The sequence below is a fragment of the Apis dorsata genome, unplaced genomic scaffold (genome assembly GCF_000469605.1).
Source record: "Apis dorsata unplaced genomic scaffold, Apis dorsata 1.3 scaffold_813, whole genome shotgun sequence".
NCBI classification, from domain to species: domain Eukaryota; kingdom Metazoa; phylum Arthropoda; class Insecta; order Hymenoptera; family Apidae; genus Apis; species Apis dorsata.
The window spans coordinates 98,228-105,989 of NW_006263951.1; the positions used below are offsets into that span (position 1 = coordinate 98,228).

Genomic DNA, 7,762 nt, shown 5'->3' on the forward strand with positions numbered 1-7,762 from the left:
GCAACGATGAATCGAGGATTCTTAAAGTGATTATGGAATTTTAGATTCCACTTCGATGGACAGACTATTAATTTGATCGATGCATTTTGTAATTGATTCTTACGTATGAAAGCAACATCAGAAAGTATTTTAAAGCTATTATAATGCCGTTAAAATATCATTGATAATGTTATATCCGATATTATGCAGAATATCCCATTCCATCCTTTCCCAATCTTTCTTATCTTTAATTATTAAACGTAAATTACCTTATAGAAGAATTTCTACGTACTATGGAATCCCCATGCACAAATCCTTAGGATGCTTGACTCATCTGAAACATAAAAATTAATCCAATATTAGAATAAGAATTAATATTAGAAAAAGAAACGATAGAGCATACTAATCTTCAATTTCCCTCAATCAGACTGAACACGATATCATAATTATCGTCGACTCTCTTTCCCCGAGTGAAAGTTCCCCTAAAGGGTCCTAGAACACACGTTTGAAAACCCGGAACCTAATCTAAACAGTCCTTTCGTGGAGAAGGGCAAGGAAAAAGGAAAGATGGCGAGGGGAAAAAAGAGCAGCGCGAGAATGGAACCAAAAGAGGCAAACGTTTCCCGTGTAATTCGGTCCTAACGTTGTCCTTATGCCGTGTAACATCCGATACCTTCCTCCACGAGAACAACGTAAGATAACACCTGTGATATAACTGAATAAAACGGTCCGATGACCGAACACTCTTCTGTGCACATGGTTGCATGCGCGCAGTGGCGATCAACCGAGAAGAGATCGTGATCGATTCATCGTTACATCGCCGAAATTCTGGATCAAACTGTTCTTTGTGAAGTTTTTATAAATCGAGTGAATAGGCAGTGGATATTTGGGGAAAAAACATTTGCTACATCGAGTTTTCTGAAATCCTTAATTGGAAGGTATTAAATATTATGTAATTTCTAAATTCTCGATGAATTATTGACAAAGAACGATTGGATGCAATGAATTTCTGAATTAAAAGGAAATGAGACATGTGAAGTTATAATGAATATTGTTGTTTGTGAAATTACCTTTATAAATTATTTAGAATTTAGAATTATTAATTTAGATTTAGATAAAAACCAGTAATTATAATTATCTCAAATTCTTTACTCACAATTCTTAAACTATGAAAATGACAATACATTGCACTTTATTAGTTTCCATTTATAATTATAAGTATTTCGATTCGACGTTGAATATAATAAATAATAAAAATTTTAATTTTATCAATTGTTAATTTTATCAACTTCCAATCCAATACAAGTAGTACCAATTTTCCACTTTCCCTACTCAAGTGTTCAAGTATCTATGCAAATAACACGAAAGCCAGCGCGGAATATCGATTTCCATACTCGAGGCAGACACAAGAAGCGACCCACACCACCGCTTACCTGGGTCAAAACGTCGATGAACCTCGATGTGAATGATTTTTCCCTATAAATCGTCACGTGTCATCTCAAGAATAGGGCTCGCGTGTTACACCACTTCCTAGTTAACTCCTCGAGACATCCTCCATGGTGTCGCACGAAACACGCGACAAAACATATACCAGTTAATCGTCGTTACGTCTGTACTTGGTTCGAGCGTTATAAATATATACAGGGTGTTCGAAATAGATACAAAATTTAAACGATTCCAAAAACGGAAAATAATAAGATACGAAAATGAGATTTTTCTTAAATTACAACCTTCCAACAATTCATTTAAATTCTCAATCACTCTATTTCCATCTCTCTTCATCCAGCGTGAAGTAACATTGATTTAAGAAATTAAATCTCAACTGACATTTTTGCATCCCTCTTCCTCTCCCAACTTTTTTCAGAAATCATCTCTTTACAAATTTTCCACCCATCTTTTTTTCTTTTCCGTACACCCTGTAGATGCACCATACGAACGCATAATATAGACCATGGAAGATCAATTTCCCTTGAATAAAACATCCTCTCGGCCGGATTGGCGTTATCGATGGAAGAGGCTCTAGGCTGAACGACCTATGGCTACGCGCAATCGTACTCGCAGCCTCGAAACGGATGCAAGAATGAGAACATGCTTGTTCCACGTCCTACGCACAGCTAGACGTACACCATGGAGGCGATAGCGAATATTTGGTATCGATGTCCCGGTGTTAATAACGCTGGATCGGAGCGCGGCCATCGAGACGGCGGCCGCTCGTGTAAAGCGGATGTAATGAAGGGTTTGGAAAGTGATTTGTGTCACTGCAAATACCCGTACCCGCTTTTAACGCTCGATAACACGCCCTCTGACAAGTTGCTTGTCTTCCCGAATGATGGTTCGACCGAACAGATCGCTGCGTTTCAGATATCGATACGTCACGGCCGATTATGTTTGGTGATTGAAGAACGAGTAGCGATTATTGGCCATTCTGGATACGTTATAATTTCAATAATTTCGAATTGAAGAATTTCGGAAATTTTATTCGTAAAAGAGAAAACGAGGTACGATCTGTATGAAAAATTATTCTGATTTTTCACAGATTTAATCATAATGTATAAAATATGAAGTGAAAGGAAAATGAAAGAGATGAATGTAATAGGAAAGTAACAAGAAGTAAATTTTTCTTCTTAAGTTAAATATATGATCCTTTGTAATAAAACTTTTTAACGTGTAGAAATGATAAATTTCTAAATATTTTTTTACTTTTCTTAAAGTAAAAAAACTCCTAGCGTTTCGTTCGAAAATCTAAATTCAAAATTCAATCTTCTTTTAAAAAAATCGAATATTTCATCGTGAAATTTCTCAGTCTAATCTTAACACCTTTCCTGCCAATAAATCTCTGCTGCAAAAATTTTATTCCTCCCGATTCACGTCACAAGTATTCATTTCATGCTCGGATATTCTTCATCTTATATTCATCTTTCCTCGTCCACTTAGTTTTTCCATTCAAACATCGTCAGAGAAAACCTTGAGAAACGTTTAATTCGCCTTTAATTCGCGTTGTCGTCGATCTATTAATATTCTCGTGGATATCGATCGCGATGAGGAATCAATTCATAATTTAAAAGAATTGAAAGATGGAGGATATGCCAGAAGCAACGACGCTGGCATCCTGTGGTCCATACCGTGGAGAGAGCCCACCTTCCTCTTCACTCCCTGTATCCGCTTCTTTCCGCTTGGACGAGAAACGATGACTCGAATACCCTCTGGCATCGACTGTCCGCCCGCATGAAAAACCTTCGATGTGCGTACTACGTACGTGGACCGGAAATACCCCCGGGGATGCACAAGACCCCGCCACGATCCTGTTGCGGAAGTGCGGCATACGGAATGTAAATTCGCCTCGATCGAGCTCTTCGCTTTACGAGAAGATAAAATTGATACCTTCTTCCGTCGTGTATTGTGACACTCTCGTTGGAAATTGCGTGACTCTTAATTTTCGAAGGAGAGAAAAAAAAGACTAGATATTTTTTTGAACGACGAAACGTTCCTCTTTCGAAAATTATCTAGGAATAATTTTCTTATTAAAAAAATTTCTAATAAGAAGAATCTATCATTAAAAAATTAGGATATTAATAACCATGGCTAATGATTTGTTGCCAAATCGAGAGAATCGTGTCTACAAAGAATCTAAATTCCATCAAATCCTGTTAAGTTTATCTCTTTTATTCTTCCAAACTTGCAAGATCCTATCTTCAGAAAAATAATATCGTACAAACATTGTTGAAAGAACAAATTTCGATATTTATCCACCGACCACCAAGATCGAAACGAAGTTCAAGATCAAAGATAATTAATCATACGAACGAAAAGAATATGGAGGCGACCTAAGTCGAGAGGGTTTCGACGTTCTCACCGAGTGTGTCTGGCCATCTAATTAAACCCATAATTACGGTCGACATGCATAATTGGATCGGAAACGACTCGAGCTGCGAAGATCAAAGGTCCACGACCGATTTCTCTCGTGATCCACGGGACACGAGCGAGAAACGAGCCGGCATGGGAGTGAAAGAGCTCGAACAAGAGAGCACGGATCGAGAGAGTACTCGTTGCACCTGAACTCGAACGTTATTGTTTTAGGACCAGGTAGATAGAATTTAATAGGCTTCGGACACGCTTCGAGCAGAGGGATCTCCACTGGACCGAGTCCTCTTCAAGTTTGTAGACAGGATCTCGGTTTCCGTTTACTTCTTATTTTAATTTCGTTGGCTTCTTCATCTTTCATTCCTCTACCTGGCCCATTCTTCTCGCTCACTATTTTTAACATTGTGAGGCATACCTCTTGGCTTCTCGCTGTGCTATTATAGTAGCCCAAGTAATTTTTCTTTCCTTTTCCTTGTCGCTCTGTTTTTGCCATTACTTTGTTCCTTACTTTGTTTCCTGCTTTTCTGTCTTTCGAATCATTTTATTTTCTTGTTCTTGTTTCGTTTCTTGCTTAATTCGTTCGATTCACTTCTTTTTTTAGTATTTTTTCTTTTTTTTTGGCAAGAAGAGCATTAAGATTTAGATTGAGCAACCCGGAAATAAATTGCGGTTTTTAACCCCTTGCACTCGAGTTACCCGGTTTCGCGTAGCAATTTGTAAATGAAGATTCAGTGGCAACATTAATAGATATATATCGCAAGAAGTATAATATACTTTTGCCATTAAGGATCTTAGGCAAAATCGTAATAATGTTATCTTTCTTTCTATCGCATACCGACTTTCTTATAATATTTTTACAACACTACGTAAAATATTAAAAGTTCGTTTATCGATAAAGATAAAACTCTCCGCGTCGTGATGTCCATTACCATTAATTTTCTCATGATCGTGATCAGAAAAATCACTATATAATACTCACGCTTCGGAATACGTTAATTTTCTTTCTAGATAATTACTTCCTAACACGTAATTTCCAAGAGAGGATATCTTATATAATATTTCTCGCGCGGATATTAAAATACGATTAAACGACCCGTAAAACCAAATAATTTGTTGCAAAGTCCTACATTAAAAGATTATTAAAAAGGTGAAACGCGCCGATAAAACGAAACCGGTCATTTACCCCGGAAAATTGTCGACGACGACACGACGATTTTAAACGGATGCGATACAAACGGAGCTAACCTCGAGCTAATTGCTATCAGCATCTTTCCTCGAATGAAAATCGAACGAAACGAGGGGAAACGAACGGACGAGAGAAAAATATCTGTCAAATTACACTTGTCGCCTCATCGATAACCAACGCTAATTCTCCATATGTTCGTATTTTCTCTCTGCTCGAATTTATCTCTTTCCGGTTTTTGATCTGGACTCGCGCGCCCGCTGTCACGGCTCCGATTCTTTTTTAATTCCGTCGAGATTCCACGACTTTATTTTATCGCATGCACGGCGACATTTCTGTGTCTTTATCGACCAGTTACCAGTAGTATTATCGGTCGAACCAATCGGTCTCGATCGACAACTCTCCCCTCTCTCCCTCCTCTCCCGTTCCACCACGGTGTGCGTCTTGTCTCTTCCGTATCTGTCCAGTCTGCCAACAGATCCCCAAAGCCGTTCTATGCGTCTTAATAGCGCGTTAATGCCCGAAGTCGTTCAGATATCGAATTGAATCCGCTACCCTTCGATTATAAAATTGCGTATTCTCCATTTCGTATCGATAATCGAGATCTGTTTTGCAAACAGGAGAAGAGGAACGAAGGAAGGAGTCGTTACGTATGCTTACGTTTAAATTATAATGTAAGAAGTAAAATCGAGGATACTCCAGATTCCATTGCGTGGTTGCTTGCTTGATGGTTTTCTTTCCTTCTTTTTTTTTGATTTTTGTTTGGTCTTTTTCTTTTCTTCTTTCTTCTTCTTTTTTTTTTTATATTTACGAGAAGAGACCTCGGCCGCGATTCACCGATAGCAATTAGAGGTGGGCGGCGCTCGAATGCAATGGATTTTTCGGTTTCTCGCCGGTATACCGTCCCTGGCAAAACATGTTTGCCAATCTCCGACACGCCTACAGAGGGGAGGCTTTTTCAATTTTTACCAGTGAAAATAACGCAGGCCTCGAGAAGAGGAGTTGCATACGTATACGCAACTTGGTTCGAGGGCAACGAGCGCTTTCATCTTCGATAAAATTCGATGAGAGCGGTCGATTCGCTGGAATATCGTGGGTATGTGTTTAAGGTGGTATTTAATTGATGGGTAAATGCTCGCTGGTGCTCGAGGATAATGTTCTATATTGTTGGAGGGCGAGGTGATTCCATTGATGACGATTTTGTGAAGCAATCATTTAAGATTTGCATGTTTTGCTTATTCGCTTCAGAATTATTGATTTTCAATTATTTTGAAATATAATTTGGATGTTCTATATTGAATTTTTTTTTATAAAAATTTGTTACAAATTATCGATATATATCAAAATTGTTGCTGGAATTGCTTGGAATTAACTTAGCATTTCAAAATATCTGAGCATCACGTATCTTGATATGAAACTTTAAATATTACAATCTATCTTGAAAAAAATAAATAAATAAATAAAAATACGAGATAAAATATCTTAATATTATTCGTAATATTCTTGGACGTTACTAAAAAATAAATAAAATCGAGACAGGTTGCTCTAAAGCAGGAAAAAACATTTCGTTTATAACACTTTATCTAAACTGATTAACCTCAGAAAAATGAATGCATATCGTCGAATATCCACGTATAATGATCAGAGAAACTGTAAAAAAGAATTCCTCGATAACCTAGCGATTTGCCTAGTCGGTGTATCAAAGTATCACTTTTAGAGTGGGCATGAGCGAGACTATAAGTGTGCTCGAACAAGTTGCTTCTCAACTAGCCGGACAACTCGTAAAGCAACTGCCACACGACCAGAAATTAACGTGGAAGACGAGTACCAACCGAAGAATCCAAGGGACGAGTAGCATCCGGTAGCTTAACGATCGAATCGAATATCGCGATTCCAGAGACGAAGAGAAAGGGCTTTTATATACAAGCTTTGCTCCTAATCTTTGACTAACGATCGCAGACGGAGAGTAAGATATAAAATAGTAGTAGAATAAAACGAGTGAGCGATAAATTTGATAATCAAATCGATAAAATATCGATTAAATGCGTTAAAAGAGAAAAATAACGTTTTGTTAGAGATGTTTCGATTAATGGAAGTAAAGTGTTATTGTATTAATATTTATAAACTGAAATCACAGCTTACGCGATTGTAACGAGTCTGTCAATATTTATATTGAATGTTTTCTTACTTCGAATATGAATGATAATATTTACGTTTCGTGTATATAACATTCGTATAATATCATTTTATAATTCATATCAATTTCTTACGTGGTTGAGTGAAGACCTATATTCAGCGAATGAATTTGATTTGTACAATATATTTTTTCGATATTTATATCGAAATTTTTTATTAACTTAATTATTAACTTTTTATTAACTATTTTTAAATATTAATATACTTGTGCAAATCTCTCATTTGTAACAAACAAATAACAAAAAAAATTTCACAACGCTTCAAAGAAACTCAAAATCCTATCCACACTCCAAGTATCCATTTCCTTCCATAATTTCAACATAAGTGCCATAAACTACCGCATAAATTCCTGCACCAAAATTCATTTTAAAAACAAATCCCTTAAGAAAAACGTTTCCCTGGGCCTAACCTCGACCATTTTTAAAAACTCTTAGAGATAAAAAAAAAAAATCCCTCTTCTTCCCAACGGCTCGTTTCCAACGGTCTCACGCCGATAAACCACTCCCTCGAGCCGATCCCGATCATCGAAAATTCTACGATCGA

General features: G+C 37.1%; 1 protein-coding gene across 1 annotated transcript in view; it reads right to left on the reverse strand.

Moving 5' to 3' along the window:
- The window catches only part of LOC102672997, a 105,668-nt gene that overhangs the window by 77,748 nt on the left and 20,158 nt on the right, over positions 1 to 7,762 (reverse strand). The window contains exon 2 of the mRNA XM_006623069.2: positions 249 to 313. The gene's annotated coding sequence lies outside the window, so the exon portion shown is untranslated. The remainder of the gene's footprint in view (positions 1 to 248; positions 314 to 7,762) is intronic.